The sequence below is a fragment of the Bos grunniens genome, chromosome X (genome assembly GCF_055505025.1).
Source record: "Bos grunniens cultivar Pamir isolate PY7600 chromosome X, Bosgru_T2T1.0, whole genome shotgun sequence".
NCBI lineage: Eukaryota > Metazoa > Chordata > Mammalia > Artiodactyla > Bovidae > Bos > Bos grunniens.
Window position 1 is genome coordinate 3,377,523 of NC_141194.1, and position 20,433 is coordinate 3,397,955.

General features: G+C 43.0%; 1 long non-coding RNA gene across 2 annotated transcripts in view; it reads right to left on the bottom strand.

Moving 5' to 3' along the window:
• LOC147339707 (uncharacterized) overlaps positions 1-20,433 on the bottom strand; it is a 236,010-nt gene that overhangs the window by 208,532 nt on the left and 7,045 nt on the right. The window contains exons 3-4 of one of the 2 annotated variants that reach the window (XR_015158785.1): positions 19,097-19,427; positions 17,787-18,797 (exon numbers count right to left, since the gene is read on the bottom strand). This is a non-coding gene — a long non-coding RNA (uncharacterized LOC147339707). Of the gene's footprint in view, positions 1-17,786; positions 18,798-19,096; positions 19,428-20,433 lie in introns of those variants that run through there. The other variant, XR_015158784.1, reaches the window with a different exon arrangement.

Consider the following 20,433-nt stretch of genomic DNA (forward strand, 5'->3'; position numbering starts at 1 on the left):
TAGGGAAGCCTGGCGTGCTGCAGTCCATGGGGTTGCAGTCAGACGTGACTGAGTGACTGAACCGAACTGATATCTTTGGGGGGACAGTTAAGGCCACACCAGGAACCAGTGATGAGGTCACAGACAATGAGATGGTTGGATGGCATCACCAACTCAATGGACATGAGTTTGAGCAAGCTCCTGGAGATGGTGATGGACAGGGAAGCCTGGTGTGCTGCAGTCCATGGGTTCACAACAAGTTGGACATAACTAGGTGACTGAATAACATTGTGGGGTCTTAGCTTCCTGACCAAGGATGGACATGCTCAACCCCCTCCACCCCCCACTACATTGGAAGGCGAAGTCAACCACTGGACCATCAGGGAAGTCCCCAAGGCTTGTTTCCTACTCATCAAGATACATCACTCAAGTCGGATTGAAGAAAGCAACTACATCCTCCTTTCTGGGGACTATGTGCCTTTGCATGCCCGTGATCCATCCTTCTAAATTCAGTATAATATGTTTTTATCACAGTAACGGGTATGTGGTTCCCCAAGCCAGAGGCACACAGCCCTCACTGTCTGCCTCTCAACTGATCCCCTGACATGTGAAGTGAAAATGTTACATAAACAGCAACCTTTCACCAATGGCTTAGATAATCCCTTCTGATAGATGCCACATTCCCACCTCAAAGCCCCGCTTCTTCTGTTTACACTGATAATCAGATGACCCATGATGCACTTCTGAATATGGCCAAAAGCATCCTTCCCAGCTTGCTAGGAGAAATTTATGAATAATTCTGCACAAAGTAAGGGCTTCCTCACAGGCGGCTCAGTGGTTAAAAAAAAAAAAAAAATCTGCCTGCCATTGCAGGAGATGCAGGTTCAACTCTTGGGGATGGGAAGATCCCCTGGAGAAGGGAAGGGCAACCCACTCCAGGATTCTTGCCTGGAGAATCCCATGGACAGAGGAGCTTTGTGGGCTCTGGTCCATGAAGTCGCAGATAATCAGGCATGACTGAGCAACCGAGCATGCATGCACATGAAGCCAGCCTGTCACGTGTTCAATTCTGAACCAGGATTTTGTTTGAAAATGTAGTGCTTTGGGATCGTGCTTTACTTTTCCCCTGACAGGAGGGAGGGACCATCGTTAAGTGCTGGTAGGAACCAATCCATGAAAAGGTGATGAGGCAAAAAATGAGATCAGCTCAAAAAATGCCTCCCACTGCCATCTATGAGTATTATATTTGCTCCAGAGGTGTCTTCCTGCTCAGCCTTTTCACCCGTGAGCGTTTCTTGCTCCTAAAGAGGATTAGGCAGATGACTCAGTGCCTGCAACCCTAGCATAGCCCTGGGGAAATGGCTCATGTCATGTGCAGAGTTGGGAGGGACCACGTGTGGAATATATACGTGCTTTTCTACAGAAAGAAGGTGACATCCTGGAAAGAGCATGGACTTATGAGGGCATGAGTCTGAGCAAGCTCCGGGAGTTGGTGATGGACAGGGAGGCCTGGCGTGCTGCTGTCCATGGGGTCGCAAAGAGTTGGACACGACTGAGCGACTGGACTGAACTGATAAGAAGGCTGATGACCCCCAAGACAATCAGTTTCTTGGCTTAAAAAAAAAAAGAAGATACAGGACTCCCTTGGTGGTCCAGTGGTTAAGACACCACACTTGCAGTGCACAGGTGTGGGTTCAATCCCCAGTCAGGGAACTAAGATCCTACATTTCATGCGGCATGAACAAAAAGTTAAAAAAAACTTTTTTTCTTCAGAAGATGCCAGATAATATTTACTTCCTGCATCTACCTTTTGCATAATCATATCTATGATAATATCAATAATATAATCATATCAATCATAATAAATACCTATTACATGCATTGTCTTTCCTTCAATTTTTTTTTTAACTGAAGTATATCTGACTTACAGTGCTGTGTTCAGTTCAGTTCAGTCGCTCAGTCGTGTCCGACTTTGTGACCCTATGGACTGCAGCACGCCAGGCCTCCCTGTCCATCACCAACTCCCAGAGTCTACCAAACTCACGTCCATTGAGTTGGTGATGCCGTCCAGCCATCTCATCCTCTGTTGTGTTAGCGTCTGCTATAACAGCAAAGTGCTTCAGTTTTATATATAGGGCTTCCCTGGTGGCTCAGATGGTAAAGAACCCGCCTGCAGTTCAGGAGACCTGGGTTCGATCCCTGCATTAGGAATATCCCCATGAAGAAGGGAAACGGCAACCAACGCTGGTATCCTTGACTGGAGAATTCCAGGGACAGAGGAGCCTGGTGGGCTATAGTCCATGGGGTTGCAAAGAGTCAGACATGACTGAGGGACTAAGTGCCCACACACACACAAATATATATATATATAAGTATGCATAAACTGACTCAGTTTTATAATATATTTATTATATAATATATATTATATATATTATATAATACATTATATATATGTAATTCTATATATATTCTATGTATTATTTATATATATTAATATATATACTTCAGTTCAGTTCAGTTGAGTCACTCAGTCGTGTCTGACTCTTTGTGACCCCAGGAATACTTATACATATATTATTCTTTATATATTATTCTGTTCAGCCTTGTTTTCTACTATAATTATAAAATATTGAACATAGTTCCCTGTGCTGTACAGTAGAACCTTGTTTATCTGTTTTACATACAGGGGTGTGTATCTGATAATCCTAAAGTCCTAATTTTATCCTGCCCTATCTTTCCCCTTTGGTAGCCCTAAGTTTATCTTCTCTGTGAGTCTTTTTCAGTTTTACAAATAAATTCATTTGTTTCGTTTTTTAGACCCCACATAGAAGTGATCCCGTAGGATATCTCTCTTTCTCTGTCTAACTGACTTCCCTCGCTGAGATCAAGTCTAGGGCCATTCACGGTGCTGCAAACGGCATTATTTCATTGTTTCTTTATGGCTGAGTAATATTCCATGATGTGTACATACCATATAGTCTTTATCCATTCCTCTGTCAGTGGACATTGAAGTTCTTTTCATGTCCTGCTGCTGCTGCTGCTGCTGAGTCGCTTCAGTCGTGTCCGACTCTGTGCGACCCCATAGATGGCAGCCCACCAGGCTCTGCCGTCCCTGGCATTCTCCAGGCAAGAACACTGCAGTGGGTTGCCATTGTTTTCTCCATGTCCTAGGTACCGTAAATAGTACTGCTATGAACATTCGGAGGTATGTATCTTTTTGAATCAGAGTCAAATAGGCAATCCTATGTTGTTACATAACTATGTAGCGATTTAAGAGTGAAAGGGATGGAGTATCAAAAGCCGTGTTTTCATCTCAAGGCTTCTGTTGACCTACCCTCAAGACTTGGGACAGTTTTGGACAATTTGAAGTTTCTGTGGCTCAGATATTAAAAGGGAAGGATGCCAGGACTTTTCTTAAGATATTACAAATGGCATAATACATATTGAATGCTTTGACTGTATTTTAAACACATGCAACTTGTTTATGGGTTTCTCTGGTGGCCCAGATGGTAAAGAATCTGCCTCTAAAGCAGGAGACCCAGGTTCGATCTGTGAGTCAGGAATATCCAAAGCGAATAACACATATCTTATTTATTATTTTTATAGAGGAAGTCATTTGCCAGAGTTTTCATCATTTGCCAGTTTTCTCAGGCACAGAAAAACAAAAAAACTGGAAAGAGAGTAAATTCCTGCCATTGAGTCTCAGAGGATTCCTTGAGATCTTTAAAGGCAGATAAGAGAGACAATATTGAACCCAATAGACTCATACTTGTTATGACTGGTTATTCTTGCCAGATGCAATTTCAGTCCCTATTATGATCAAATAATAGAAACCCTTTATATTATTAAATTTTTACTATGGATATAGTCCTTCCAAAGGAGAAAAAAAATACCATCACAAAAGAAAGTATTATCATTTAGATACAAAACAAAATACTATATATGTGATTTGGCAATAAGCTGGCAGCAGTTGTTATGTATTAAAATAAAAAGCAAAAAAAAAAAATTCACTGTTTCCAAATAATGATTATTTGAAAAGTACAGTTTTGTGTTTTTTGCTTTTTATTTTTTTAAAGTAACTGTCCTTTTGAGAGAATGATTAAATTTAATAATGTTCAATACTTTGTAATGTTTCAACAAGCGAATAAGATTTTCCTAAAGGGCATCTCTTGGGCTAAATTGTTTATCTATAATTTGTCCTCAAAATGATCTAACAAAGGAAAAATATGTTGTGTTGAATTTCCTATTTAAATGATTCCTGAATTTCTTGGGACAATGGCATTAGACTGAATTTTCATTCTGGGATTCAGATGTATACAGACACAGAGGTAGGCATGCAAAACGCTGGCCATTAAGTTAATTTTTAAATTATGTCTGAGTTTCATTTTAGACACCCTTTCGGCATAGCTTTAAATCTCTCTCTCTGTTTTTTTTGGCTGAGATGGGTCTTAGTTTTGGCACATGAGCTCTTACCCTGTGGTGAGCAGACTCTCTGGCTGTGGCAGGTGGGCCATAGATACCCCATAGCATGTGGGATCTTAGCTCCCCAACCAGGGGTCAAACCCATGTCCCCTGCATTCCAAGGCAGATTCTTAACCACTAGGCCACCTGAGAAGCCAATGAAGTCTCCTCAACGCCCCCTTTTTCTCTTATCTTCACTTTGAGCCATCACGGCAATTAAAATATCAATCATTCGGCAAAAGGGAAAGAGACAAGGTGTTGAACTGTGAAGCTGTGTACTTAACATTAGTTATTTCCATGGTGATAGGATAATGCTATTTTTTTCTTCATGTTTTCTATATTTCAAAAGTGTTCCGCTTTTGATTTACCTTTTAAAATAAAAGAACTATTTTTTTTTTCCTTTACATGCTGTCTTCATCTGGCAGTTACAGGAGTTTTGTCATATTATGATCACTTGGCATTAATGCACTCTTCCCCTTGAATTCTTTATAAAATATTAAGTTATAATTCCACAAAAAAATCAAGGACTGTTTTGAGCTAATGATAGAATATTCTGTATCAATTAATAACTAATTTCTTATACATGTATCTATAACCTTAATACTGTTTATAATATTATATACTGTTGTACAATGTTGTACACTATAGTATTATATACAGTATTATATACTATAGTATATTGTATATGTATATATATATATGTATGTATACTATAGTACATAATACTGTATATAATATTATAATGTGTTTACAACCTGTGCATTTTTTACCTAAACACTTTTCTGTCACTAATTTCATTACCTTTTTTAATGCTAGTGGCATTTTATTTTATTTTTTTATTTATATGGGAGTATAGTTAGTTAACAATGTTACATTAGCTGCAGGCATACGACAAAGTGATTCAGTTACACATATACATGTGTCTACTGTCTTTCAAAATATTTTCCCATGTAAGTGAAAGTGAAAGTGAAGCTGCTCAGTCGTGTCCGACTCTTTGTGACCCCATGGACTGTAGCCTACCAGGTTCCACCATCCATGGGATTTTGCAGGCAAGAGTACTGGAGTGGGTTGCCATTGCCTTCTCCAGATCTTCGCTCCCCAGGGATTGAACCCGGGTCTCCTGCATTGCAGGCAGACGCTTTACCGTCTGAGCCACCCATGTAGGTTCCCACATAACACTGACCAGAGTTCCCTGGGTTATAAAGTAGGTCCTGCTGGCGGTCCCCTTTACACACAGTAGCGTGTGTATCTGAATTCCAAGTGGACATCAAAGGGAATCAGTCACACGTACACATGTATCTATTCTTTTTTCAGATTCTTTTCCCATGGAGGTTGTTACATAATACTGAGCAGAGTTCCCTGTGCTATACAGCAGGTCCCTGATATTCATTGTATTTTGCAAAATACCCTCTTCTATTCCTTTCTCTAAGTGCTTGGGAATATCTAACGTAGAGTACAAGCCATCTCACCAGGAAATTACAAGTATTAATTAAACAGAAAATGTCTCTATCACGTACACCCTTTATTCAGGATATACTCTTTTGCAAGACACCACAAAGACTTTGTCTCTTCCGACTTTATGCTGAGAAGGTATACAGTGAGAAAGCAAGAGAGATGTCAGTTACAAAAAAAAAAGACAGAGAACCTTGTGCCAACATGCCTGGGAAGAATCCAGAATATGAATCAAAACAATAAGCTTTTTTGGGGAAAAAAAAACTAACAAGAAAATCTATACAAGATTTGGCTCACAGCAAACCCCGGCTTCATTCTACAACTTAGAAAAATGATTGTCATATTTTTCTACAAGGGCACAGATAATCAGCATTACTGGCCCTGGGGGCCAGATGGTCAGTTCTGAATTGATATAATAAAAGCAGACGTTGGCCACTTCCCAGGTGGCACAGTGGTAAAGAATCTACCTGTAAATGCAGGCTATGTGGGTTCTATCCCTGGGTCAGGAAGATCCCCTGGAGGAGGAAACCGCAACCCACTCCAGTATTCTTGCCTGGAGAATCCCATGGACAGAGGAGCCTGGCGGGTTACAGTCCTTGGGTTCACAGAGAGTTGGATGCAACTGAGCACCTAACACACACACAGCACCCAGATATTGGCCATATTCAAAAGATAGAGGTTATCTAGGTTTCACTAAAACTTTACAAAAACAGGTCCCGGGGCTTGTGTGTGTAGCTGGTCAACCTCTGCAATAGATGCCACCTAAGAAGGGAGAGGGGCTGTCAGGGTGGCCCAGAGGGTAAAGCGTTTACCTACATTGCAGGAGACCTGGATCAGGAAGATCCCCTGGAGAGGGAAATAGCAACCCACTCCAGTACTCTTGCCTGGAAAATCCCATGGACAGAGAAGCCTGGTAGACTATAGTCCATGGGATCGCAAAGAGTCGGAGAGAGCCCCTTGCACTGCAAAGAGATGAAACCAGTCCATCCTAAAGGAATTCAGTGCTGAATATTCACTTGAAGGACTGATGCTGAAGCTGAAGCTCCAATCCTTTGCCCACCTGATGCAAAGAGTTGACTCACTGGAAAAGACCCTGATGCTGGGAAAGATTGAGGGCAGAAGGAGAAGGGGATGACAGAGAATGAGATGGTTGGGTGGCATCACCGACTCAATGGACATGAGTATGAGCAAGCTCCGGGAGATGGTGATGGACAGGGAGGCCTTGGTGTGCTACAGTCCATGGGGTCGCGGTGTGCTACAGTCCATGGGGTCGCAAAGAGTCAGACACAACTGAACGACTCAACAGCAACAGCAGTGAAGAGTGTCCCTGGAGAAGAGCATGGCAGTCCACTCCAGTATTCTTGCCCAGAAAATCAGCCCACAGGGTCACAAAGAGCTGGACACGTCTGAGTGACACACACAAGAAGAGCGCAAAGAGATTTCTCGCCATTTATGCAAAGCCAAGGCTTCAGATGAAAGCGACCACCACAATAAGAGACCAACAAACCAAAAGAACAAACTGTGAAAATATCTCCAACCCTCCAGAGGAGGACGGGGGCCGTTCTTAATGCCTGGTATCTCCCACCCGTTCCTGTCTCTGCTTCCCCGGGTCCAAGGAGAGCGTATACATTCCAGGATGTTCAGTGCATGAGGGTGCAGGAAGCCATCAGTGGTGCAGGGTTATCCCAAGAGAGAACTTCACTCTCAGGGGTGCAGATGGACCTGTGCCCTGGGCAGGAGCAGAGATGCAGACGTATAGAATGGACGTGTGGACATAGTAGGAGAAGGAGAGGGTGGGATGGACTGAGAGAGCAGCATTGACATATATACATGACCGAGTATAAAACAGACAGCTAGTGGGAAGCTGCTCTACAGCACAGGGAGCTTAGCGCAGGGCTCTGTGATGACCCAGAGAGGTGGGGGGTGGGAGGGAGGCTCCAGAGGGAGGGGCATATGTCACTGATTGTATGAATGTCATATCATTATATGATGTGAATATATGTCACATCATTGATCAGCCAGTCTGTCCTAAAGGAAATCAACCGTGAATATTCACTGGAAGGACTGATGCTGAAGCTGAAGCTCCAATACTCTGTCCATCTGATGCAAAGATCTGACTCATTAGAAAAGACCCTGATGCTGGGAAAGATTGAGGGCAGGAAGGGAAGGGGATGACAGAGGATGAGATGGTTGGATGGCGTCACGACTCAATGGACATGAGTTTGAGCAAACTCTGGGAGATGGTGAAGGACAGGGAAGCCTGGCATGCTATAGTCCACGGGGTTCAAACAGTTGGACATGCCTTAGTGATGGAACAACATCAAATCTGGAGGACCGTGAAACATGGGTGTAAACTGATGATGAAAGCCATGGCTGAAGCTGCAGCATGTGCAACAGCTGACCCTAGATAAGCATCACTGAGCTTCTGGGTAAGTGTCCACGATCACCACAAGTAAAGAGGCTGAATGGTAGACTGAAATCCAGGTAGGTGTGATAAATCCATTGGTATCCCTTGGAATGGGAGAAGGCAATAGCAACCCACTCCAGTATTCTTGCCTGGAAAATCCCATGGGCGGAGGAGCCTGGTAGGCTACAGTCCATGGGGTCTCGAAGAGTCAGATACGACTCGATGACTTCACTTTCACTTTTCACTCTCAGGCATTGGAGAAGGGAATGGCAACCCACTCCAGTGTTCTTGCTTGGACAATCCTAGGGACAGAGGAGCCTGGTGGGATGCTGTCTATGAGATCGCACAGGGTCGGACACGACTGAAGCGACTTAGCAACAGCAGCAGCAGCATGCCTTGGAATATGTTCACTGCATAGATCCAGAAACATTTAACTTTTTTTTTTTTCTACTGTGTTGAGCAGTTTGTGTAAGTTGCAATTCTTATCTCACGTAAATAGCAGGCTTTAAATATTGCTATCTGATTATTCGACTCTGTGTGTGTGTACGGGTTAAGTCGCTTCAGTTGTGTCCAACTCTGTGTGACCCCATGGACTGCAGCCAGGCTCCTCTGTCCATGGGATTCTCCAGGCAAGAATACTGGAGTGGATTGCCATGCCCTCCTCCAAGGGATCTTCCTGACTCAGCGATCGAACCCGAGTCTCCTGCATTGGCAGGTGGGTTCTTTACCACTAGCATCACTTGGGAAGCCCATAAGTGACTATACTTCCTAATCATCCAGGTCGCCCCTGTGGAATCCAGCCCCAGGGTGGATTTTTGGGAAGACAGCCTGTAACTAAGCAAGTGGGATGAAAGAAATCATAGGAACAGGTCAGGTTTTAAAAATTAAATTTTATTCTATGGGTTCAGGGAAGCTAAACCAGCACAAAATGAAATCCTAGGCCAAAAAAAAAAAAAAAAAAAAGAATTGGAAAATGAAGTTTTAGCCTCAGGGGAAATATCAGAAAATGACTAATGTGATGAAGAAAAACCACAGTTCAGATAGGGAGAGTGGGGCGAGAAAAAAGGAACGGAAATCACTCATCAAAAATGTATGAGCTGGTCTTCGATAATGAATAAACTGTAAACAGGAAGCGGCTATCACGTGTGTATGTTGTTAAAAATAAAATGAGAGATACAAGTATTGAAGAGTAAGAGGAAATAGATAATACAAAAGAGGTGATTGTATTTGTCAAGCTAGGTAATATTTTGGCTACTTAGGAGAGACATGAAGTTTCCTGTATCACTGAGCCTCTGCCAGATGGTTCTATCACTTGCGGTTAAAGATGGTCTGGCTTCCCGGGTGGCTCAGTGGTAAAGAATCCACCTGCCAATGCAGGAGATGTGGGAGAGGTGGTGTCAATCCCTGGGCCATGAAGATCCCCTAGAGAAGGTAACGGCTACCCACCCCAGTGTTCTTGCCTGGAGAATCCCATGGACAGAGGAGCCCGGCGGGCTACAACCCATGAGGTCGTAAAGAGTGGGACATGACCGAGCATGCAGTCTTCTGCACCAGTAGTCTACTGGTCTCAACAAAGAACAAATACATCCCTTTTCCTTTTAGAAGGTGAAAGTGAAATCCAGTTGTGTCCAACTCTTTGCAATGCCATGGACTATACAGTCCATGGAATTCTCCAGGCCAGAATACTGGAGTGAGTAGCCTTTGTCTTCTCCAGGGGGATCTTCCCAACCCAGGGATCGAACACAGATCTCCCACGTTGCAGGTGGATTCTTTACCAGCTGAGCCACAAGGGAAGTCCTCCTTTTAGACAGATGGCGAATAAATGGAAACAGTGGCAGGTTTTGTTTTCTTAGGCTCCAAAATCACCGTGGATGGTGACTGCAGCCATGAAATGAAAACACACTTGCTTCTTGGAAGGAAAGTTATGACAAACCTAGCCAATGTATTAAAAAGCAGAGACATGACTTTTCTAACAAAGGTCCATCTAGTCAAGGCTATGGTTTTTCCAGTGGTCATGTATGGATGTGAGAGTTGGACTGTGAAGAAAGCTGAGCCCCACAGAATTGATGCTTTTGAACTGTGGTGTTGGAGAAGACTCTTGAGAGTCCCTTGGACTACAAGGTGATCCAACCAGTCAGTCCTAAAGGAAATCAGTCCTGAATATTCATTGGAAGGACTGATGCTGAAGCTGAAGCTCCACTACTCTGGCCATCTGATGTGAAGATCCATTTCAGTGGAAAAGACCCTGAGGCTGGGAAGATTGAGGGCAGGAGGAGAAGGGGGTGACAGAGGATGACATGGTTGGATGGCATAACCGACTCAATGGACATGGGTTTGGGTGGACTCGGGGAGATGGTGAAGGACACGGAAGCCTGGTGTGCTGCAGTTGATAGGGGCTGCAAAGAGTCAGACATGACTGAGGGACTGACCAAGAACCCTTAGAAATGCCTTGATACCCCACCTGAGAAATGTCTAGGCATCTTAGAATCTGATATCTACAAGAAGATTTTGGTGAGAGTAACATAAATCCAACCAGGTCTGTCCCTGGGGTTGCAAAAAGTCAGACATGAGTGAGCAACTAACACTTCACTTCATTGCTAGCTTTGACCAAAGATAGTTAAGACTTTCCTGTGTCTTGACACTCCTGGTGACCTTGTTGAGTGTTTTATATTCTTCTGATAGCCAGGTGGGAAACATTTGAGAAAATGCTTCTAGTCCTTAGGGTTAATCCTTCAAATAGCCCATGGTGGGTTAGAAAGACTTCTGACCTACGGAATGTGATAGCATTGGGAACAGTTTTGTACAGAACACTCACATTTCCTATTAGCTATTTGCACATTGCTACTCTTTCTCTGAGGGTCCAAAGAGATGCATTTTATATCATCTGTATTCATCTACTCTGCTTCTCCCCTTCTGTTTGACAGTTGGACTATTTTTGTCTCTGTCCTCCATTCTCCGTGAAATCCCTTCACATTCTATTTTTTTTTTAAACTGTTCTCTTCCAATTTCCAGATTCTTTCTTAGACACTTCCAAACTATGTTTAATTCTGATTATCAAAGTATATATTAAAAAAATAAGATCTGTAGCTTTTCTTCCCAAGATATCTGTTTGGCTCCCTTTCAGATTTATTAATACCATCCACGGGATCACAAAGAGTCAGACACGACTGAGCGACTCAACAACAACAATATCACCTCAGTTTAATTCTGCCTTCGTCTGTATTAGTTCTTTTTTTTTTTTTTTGATGAGCCTATCATATTTTTAGCAATTAATCACTGTAATTACCATAGTGATTATCACCTTGTACTACAGAATAAGGGTACGTGATTACACCAGTAAAGATCTTTCGAGCAGCTCAGTCAGGTCTGACTTTGCACCTCAAACATAAAACCTGATGGAAAGTTCTGTGTGCAAACTTTTAATTTCCGTGTTTGATGCCCTGAGTCAGGCTATTATCACAGACTAGAATCTCTTTGCCTCATTTTTTTTTTATTGAAACCTTCACTTGCCTGTCATCGTCAGATGAAATATCCCCACCCCTCCAAGGTTTAATTCATCGCTTCCTTTTTCCTTTCGTGTATCTAGTATGTCTGTTTCTTTTTCTATTCTTTGGCCACACTAAACGGCATCTCGGGATCTCGGTTCCCCCAACCAGGCATCGAACTGTCCCCTGTGGTGGAAGCACAGAGTCTTAACCGCTGGACTCCCAGGGAAGTCCCCAAGATGTCTATTTCTATAATTGGCTTGAGCTCATCATTTATATATGACACCCTCGCTGTGCATGGGACAATCAGAGGAAGAAAGTACACTGGGCCGTTCTCCACTCGTCTGCTAAACACAAAACTTTCCACACAGCAGACTCTCAAGTGTTAGATGAACTGAATTCTAAGTCAAGTAAATTCTTTTTGGAGATGTTTAGGTATAATCTTAACCTTGGAGGATTCAGTATTTTGAGTTGGAATAGGAAAGAACAATAAAAAGAACACTATCTTTTTCGAGAGACATCTAAGTATTTCTTCATCTAAATACATAATTAAAACAGATTAAATTATATATGTTTTGAAATATTCACGCAGCAGAGACAAAGCTAGTACTTTCTCAAAAATCAAAGGAAGGAAGGGAGGAAAATCAGTAATATAAAGAGATGGAAAATAATTATGTCATCAGATGAATTCATTTCAAGAAGCAAAACAACTCTACTGGGATTTTTAACACTTTGCCCCCTCCTGGGTTTATCTGATGAGATTGCCAGCAATGTGGGTTCACAGCAAAGGTCATTTTCCTTAGAAATTAGTACTGCCTTGTGCCAAAAAAGAAAATGTGCATGAGGGAAACGAAAGCAAAAATAAACAAAAGGGACCTAATCAAGCTTTCAAGCTTTGGCACAGCAGAGGAAGCCACAAATAAAGCGAAAAGACAATCTACGAACTGGGATAAAATACTAGCAAGTTATGAGACCAAGTAGGGATTGATTTCCAGAATACATAAACAGCTCAGATAACTCAACAAAAAAAAATGGAGTAAGACCTAAACGGACGTTTCTCTAAGGAAGACGTGCAGATGGCCAAGAGGCATGTGAAAGATGCTCGACATCCCTAATTATGAGAGAAATGCAAATCAGAAGTATAATGAGAACATCACCCCACACCGGTCAGAACGGCCATCATCAGAAAGTCCACAAATAACAGATACTGGCGAGGGTGTGGAGAAGAGAACCCTCCTATACTGCTGGGAGCAATGGTGGAGCCAGTGTGGAAAAACGTATGGATTTTTTTTAGAAAATCTGGGCTTCCCTCATAGCTCAGTTGATAAAGAATCTGCCTGCAATGCAGGAGACCCTGGTTTGATTTCTGGGTCAGAAAGATCTGCTGGAGAAGGGACAGGCTACCCACTCTGGTATTCTTGGGTTTCCCTGGTGGCCTCAGCTGGTAAAGAATCCACCTGCAAGGCGGGAGACCTGGGTTCCATCCCTGGGTTGAGAAGATCCTCTAGAGAATGGAAAGGCTACCCACTCCTGTATTCTGACCTGGAGAATTCCATGTCTGTGGGGCCACAGAGTCAGACACGATTGAGCAACTTTCACTTCACTAAAGACAGAGCTACAATACTATCCTCTAATCCCACTCCTGAGTATATACCTGGACAAAATTTAATTCAGAAAGACACATGTAGCCCAGTGTTCACAGCAACACTATTTATAATAGCCAGGGCACGGGAGAACCCGAAATGTCCACCGACAGATGAGTGGATGAAGATCTGTCCGTGGGATTCTCCAGGCAAGAATACTGGAAAGGGGTGATGTGCCGTCCTCCAGGAGATCTTCCCCGACCTAGTGATGGAACCTGCGTCTCTTAAGTCTCCTGCATTGACAGGCAGGTTCTTTACCACTAGCGCCAGCTGGGAGACTGTATCCCATGGACAGAGCAGCATGGTGGGCTACAGTCCATGGAGTCACAAGAGTCGGACACGACTGAGCTGCTAAACCACCACCACCACACATACACACACACACACACACACTACTAAGCCATAAACAAAGAACAAAAGAATGCCATTTGGAGCAACACGGATGAACCCAGAGATTATCATACTAACTGAAGTAAGGCAGAGAAAGACAAATAGCATATGATATCACTCAGACGTGGAATCTGAAAAGTGAAAGTCACTCAGTCTTATCCAACTCTCTGCAACCCCATGGACTGCAGCCCACCAGGCTCCTCTGTTCATGGGATTCTCCAGGCAAGAATGCTGGAGTGGGTAGCCATGCCCCCTTCCAGGGGAATCTTCCCGACCCAGGGATCGAACCCTGGTCTCCCGCACCGCAGGCGGATTCATGACCATCTGAGCCACCAGGGAAGCCCAGATATGGGTGGAACCTGAAATATGATACAAATGAACCTCTCTGTAAAGCAGAGACAGAGTTACATAGAGAGCAGCCTTGTGGTTGCCAGGGAGAGAGGCAGGGATGGATTAGGAGTTTGGGATTAGCAGAAAGAAACTTCTCTGCATAGGATGGATCAACAACGAGGTCCTCCTATAGAGCATAGCCAACGATATTCAGTATCCTGGATGAAGCATATCAGAAAAGAATTTCAACGAGAATACACACACACACACACGTAACAATCATTTGCTGTACTGCAGAGACCAGGACAAAATTGTAAATCAACTACACTTCCACTAAAAACTGAAACAGTCAACTATATACCACTTAAATGTGGAATCTAAAAAAGCAATACGAATGAACTTATCTACCAAATAGAAGCAGGCTCACAGACACAGAAAACAAAGTGAGCGTTACCAAATGGTAAGGGCAGAGGGGATAGGAGTATGTGGTTAACAGATACATATCACTGTATATAAGATAGCTGAGATACATACCACCGCATATATAAAATAGGTAAGATATGTACCACTGCATATAAAATAGGTGGGATACGTGCCAGTGTATGTAAAATAGATAAACAATAAGGATTCACCACACAGCATGGAGAACTAGATTCAATATCCTGGGATAAGTCACAATGCAAAAAAGAATACAAAGAAGAACATAGATATCCTTCACCAAGCACTGTGCGGTAGAGCAGAAATTTACACACTACTGCAAATCAACTAGGCTTCAACAAAATAATTCTTTTGAAAAACCCGAGTTTTTCCTCTATGTGGGCTTCCCTGCTGGCTCAGCTGGTAAAGAATCCGCCTGCAATGCAGGAGACCTGGGTTTGATCCCTGGGTTGAGTTGATCCCCTGGAGAAGGGAAAGGCTACACACTCCAGTATTCTGGCCTGGAGAATCCCACGGACTGTATATTCAGGGGGTCACAAAGAGTCGAACACGAATGAGCAACTTTCACTTTCTCCACATAACACTCTCCCCGCTCGAACCAAACTCGAATGAAAGACTCGCCTCATTCACTGCACTGCTCTTGATTGATGACGCGGAGAGAAGTAAAAAGACATAAGATTATCGGATTCTGTCCATCTATCCTCCACGTCTTTTTCCTTCCTTTCTCATTTCAACTTCTGCAGCAATTGTTGGTTCCTGAGTCTCAGTTCGTGACAGGGAGACAGGATTCATAGGTCACATATCTTTGTGGTGATCCACCTTTTTAACAGCAGAAAAATATTTTCTCTTCTTCTTTATTTATGTGTTTGGCTCCACTGGGTCTTACCTGCGGCACAGGGGATCGATTTGTCCGACCAGAAACAGAACCCAAGCCTCCTGCATTGGGAGTTCAGAGCCTGAGTCTCTGGACCGCCAGGGAACTCTTTCAGTTCAGTTCAGTTCAGTCGCTCAGTCGTGTCCTTGACTCCATGAAGAACTCTCTACTTTCTTTTAAAATATACAAATATTACTTAAAAAACGTCTGCAAGAAATAGCAGGGGTTTTCCCCCGCCCAGGAAAGAAACAGAATAAAACTTCCAATATGAGCGTCTTATCGTTGTTGATTCTGAATACATAAATATCTAAGTGTGTCCTTTGATATATAAATATGCTTTTATAAAAACAGATAGATAAGACATAATGTGCTTTAGGTCGGAAACGTTAGCATGGTCAACACACACACACGCACACACACACAAATTCTTATTGCTGACACAAACTGAAAAAATAAACAGAACTGTGGAGGATATACAGGCTCTTTTCCTTGCTCATATTTTCGAAAACCACCATCAAATCCTTTGCCTTAGGAGGCAAAAGGGCTATTGGACAAAAGGTTCCCTTACTGCTCTCTGTCTGCGTAATTTCATACCCTGTGTCATTATCTATTTATGTACAGATTGTGGAATTGTCACTGGCTGGTCTTCCTACTTCAGTATGCAAATCTCCATGACAGAGTTCAAAAGAGGTCTTTCTTATACAAAAACGTGCCTTAGAGGTAGTGCTTTCTACCCAATTTGAAATATTCTTTTATTCGCTGTAAAAGGGCCATGCATTTCAAGGGCAGAAAATGCCATTCAGATTTGTCAGGGAGAAAAAGTCCCTGCAGAAATGATTTCTCAGCTATGTATGTTCATTTCTGACATTTTAGGACAAAGGTCATTTAAATGTGTGTTTGTGGAATTTTTAAGTTCTCACGCCTGCCATTGGCAGAGGAACAGAAAAACTGACTTATCAGACTGAGGTCATTCTCTGCATAACCTAGGATCATTAAAAAATAATAATTGAAAGCTGATGAAGAGAATGCAGCTGAGGAAATCAACTCTGAATATTCATTGGAAGGACGGATGCTGAAGCTGAAACTCTAATCCTTTGGCCACCTGATGAGAACTGACTCATTTGAAAAGACTCTGATGCTGGGAAAAACGGAAGGCAGGAGGAGAAGGGGATGACAGAGGATGAGATGGTTGGATGGATGGCGTCACTGACTCGGTGGACACGAGTTTGAGCAAATTCCAGGAGACGGTGAAGGACAGGGAAGCCTGGTGTGCTGCAGTCCATGGGGTCGCACAGAGTCAAACGTGGCTTGGTGACTGAACAACAGGGTAGATTTATAATGGGACCCAGACTTCATTTTTAAGCCTCTGTCTGAGGGTGCAGATACCATCAAATGCTTTTGCATCCTTTAAAGAATATAAATTGTTTCATTGCCGGCCATTCCCTGGGACTTGGTGACTCGCTGTCAGGGGTCAGAGATAAGTCGTGGGGGTGTGCAGCTGAGATTAAGTCGTGGAGGGTGTGCAGCTGAGATGAGATGCATGTTCAGTGTTGATAAAAATCGTAGGCCCTTCATATAATGATGGCCGCATACAAACAGCCTCCCAGGCTCTTTGGAATCAAACAACTGCAGTCTCTTACAGGAGAAGTAATGATCCTGCCTGACCTTCCGTCCAAGATGCAGCCAGCTTTCCTGGGCCCTGGGGGAGGTTTAATTTAATGCAGCCCCTGGAAGCAGCAAAGGTTTTCAGGATTCCATGCTGGAATTCTGCCAAACGTGTGATGCTCAGATCAGGGAAAACTAAAGGAAAGTTACTTTTTCATGCATCTTCCCAATCCAGCATGCATAACAGACGTGGGTATCTGGAGAAAATGGATGATGGGTATGGGTTCCTTCGAAATCGTTTTCCTCCACCCACAATGGAGGAGATGCGGGTCCAATCTTTGGGTTGGGAAGATTCCCTGGAGGAGGAAATGGCAACCCACTCCAGGATTCTTGCCTGGAGAATCCCATGGACGGAGGAGCCTGGTAGGCTGCAGTCCGTGGGGTCGCGAAGAGTCGGATACGACTGAGCGACTTCACTTTCACTTTTCACTTTCATGCATTGGAGAAGGAAATGGCAACCCACTCCAGTGTTCTTGCCTGGAGAATCCCAGGGACGGGGGAGCCTGGTGGGCTGCCGTCTATGGGGTCGCACAGAGTTGGACACGACTGAAGCGACTTAGCAGGACTGCAGCATGCCAGGCTTCCCTGTCCATCACCAACTATCTACAATAAAAAAGTTTCAAAAATATATTAAAATAATAATGAGACGACCTGTAAGAGAACTTTGTTGCATGTGGGCCACTCTGAACAACGGAGCCCTTTTCTAATCAGCCTCCCGTGTCTGGGAAAATGTTGGGATGTCAGGCCTAATGAGTTATTAGCAAGTTTCCTTGGTTTTTGTCTGAATTTCCCTCAGTCATATGGAAATACTTGCCTTTGTTCTACATTTCTGCTTCTTACTCAGCATTCCTCTCCTTAAAATTAATGATGGTATATTCTTGGGAATTTTGTGGCAACTTGTGAATAGATACAGATTTAGATGTTCATACACAAATAGGTGGTTCAGATGGTAAAGAATGTGCCTGCAATGCAGGAGATGCAGGTTTGATCTCTGGGTCAGGAAGATCCCCTAGAGAAGGAAAAGGCAACCCATGGCAGTATTCTTTCCTAAAGAACTCCGTGGACAAAGGAGTCTGGTGGGCTACAGTCCACGGGGTCGCAAAGAGTCAGACACCACTGAGTGACGAACACTTGGGATTCCCAGTTGGTGCTAATGGTAAAGAACCCGCCTGCCAATGCAGGAGACATGAGAGACACAGGTTCAATCCCTGGGTTGGGAAGATCCCCTGGGGGAGGGCACGGCAACCCACTCCAGTATTCTTGCCTGGAGCATCCCAGGGACAGAGGAGCCTGGCGGGCTACAGTCCATGGTGTCGCAAAGAGTCGGACGTGACTGAAGCGACCTAGCAGGCATACACACATACAAATATTAGTCTACACACACAGAGACGCACAGAGAATCTGGGGTAAACCACCCAACCAATGCAACCTGCAAACGTTTACTCCCCTGCAATCCCATCTCCATCAAAGTCTCACCTGCTGTAATCCCACCAAACCCCCCACCCCCCAACCATAGAAACAGGCCCACATCACTTACATGAAGACAGAATCACCCACTGTTTGCCTTGCTCAGGACCTCAAGCTTGTCAACAGAGCTGGGGTAGGTTCCCTCATTTTTCCAAATTTGCAGAGTCTATCCCACAAATAATTGGACAAACCATGATGGTGTATGCCTACAGCAAATATGATGGGATATGTCAATTTCTGTCTCACCTGAACCAGAAAAAGAGTACAGGCACTGAAATGTAACCTACAGCTGTCCAGCTCAATCTCTCTTCATTCAGAAAAATTCTAATGAGCTTCTCATGGGTGCCCTTGAGTTCCATAGATGCATTAGATGACTAAAATTTCAACTGACCCTTTCCCAGCTGTGTTCGGGAAGACAGGAAGTAAGGAAGCAATTACAATGTGGTTTAAGTTCTATGGTGGGAGAAGCACCGATTTCACAGAGGGCTACCAACTCATGCATTACCTGAGTGGATTGTTGTTAGTGTTCAGTCGCTACGTTGCGTCTGACTCTTTGCAACCCCATGGACTGCAGCACAACAGGCTTCCCCGTTCTTCACTATCTCGTGGAGTTTGCTCAAAGTCACGTCCATCGAGTCGGTGATGCCATCCAATCATCTCATCCTCTGTTGTCCCCTTGTCGTCCCACCTTCAATCTTTCCCAGCATCAGGTTTTTTTTCCAATGAGTCAGTTCTTCGCATCAGGTGGCCAAAGTATTGGAGCTTCAGTTTAAGCATCAGTCCTTCCAATGAATATTCAGGGTTGATGTCCTTCAGGATTGACTGGTTTGATCCACCTGAGCGGATAGAAGGGGGAAATTATCATTTATGCTCACATACATTTATTTTAAACAGGGCACTAATCCCATTGTAGAGGACCCCTACCATAACTTTGTTTAAATCTAATCATCCCTTCTACATTGAAATACCATCACATGGAGGGTTAGGGCCTCAACAATATGAATTTGAGGAGACACATTCAGCCCATAACATGTATATATCTAGAAACATTGTAAATATATATATATATATAAAATGTATACATGCCATGTATACCTAGATAAATTGTCTTTACTCATGATAAATCTATTTATATTATAATAAATATTAATACAATATATTCATATTCATATTATATTATTGAGTATAGTATAGTATGAATATATTATATTCATACACCTTTATGTATAATATATATGTTGACTCCCCACTCCTAATGACATTGCCATGAAGAAGTACCATCTTCTGTAAGTCTGAAAAACTACAGAAGATTTTCATTAATAAACAGCTAACATCTTTCTGTTGCATGAAATGTTAAGTTTAAAATTGAATCCAGATTATAATTCTGTCATTTATTAGTTATAGCTAATTACATGCCTTTTTGATCTTTGATACTCCAAACAGTAAAATAAGCATGCTATATTTAATTATATATATAATTGTATACACTATGATGTTATGATTATATACATTATCTATCAATTGTCTATACAGCCATCTTTTATACTTAGCCATCTATCTATCTTATCTATATTCTGTATCACCTATCTAGAAATCCATCTATATCTATCAGTCCATGTATCTATAATCTATCAATCCATCTATTTGTATCGATCCATCTATCTACTTATGTATGTATCTATTCCAGGTGGCATGATGGTAAAGGATTCACCTGCCAGTTCAGGAGATACAAGAGGACAGGGTTCGATCCCTGAGTCGGGGGGATCTCCTGGAGGAGGAAAAGGCAACCCACTCTAGCATTCCTGCCTAAAGATCCCAGGGACAGAGGAGCCTGGCTGAGTG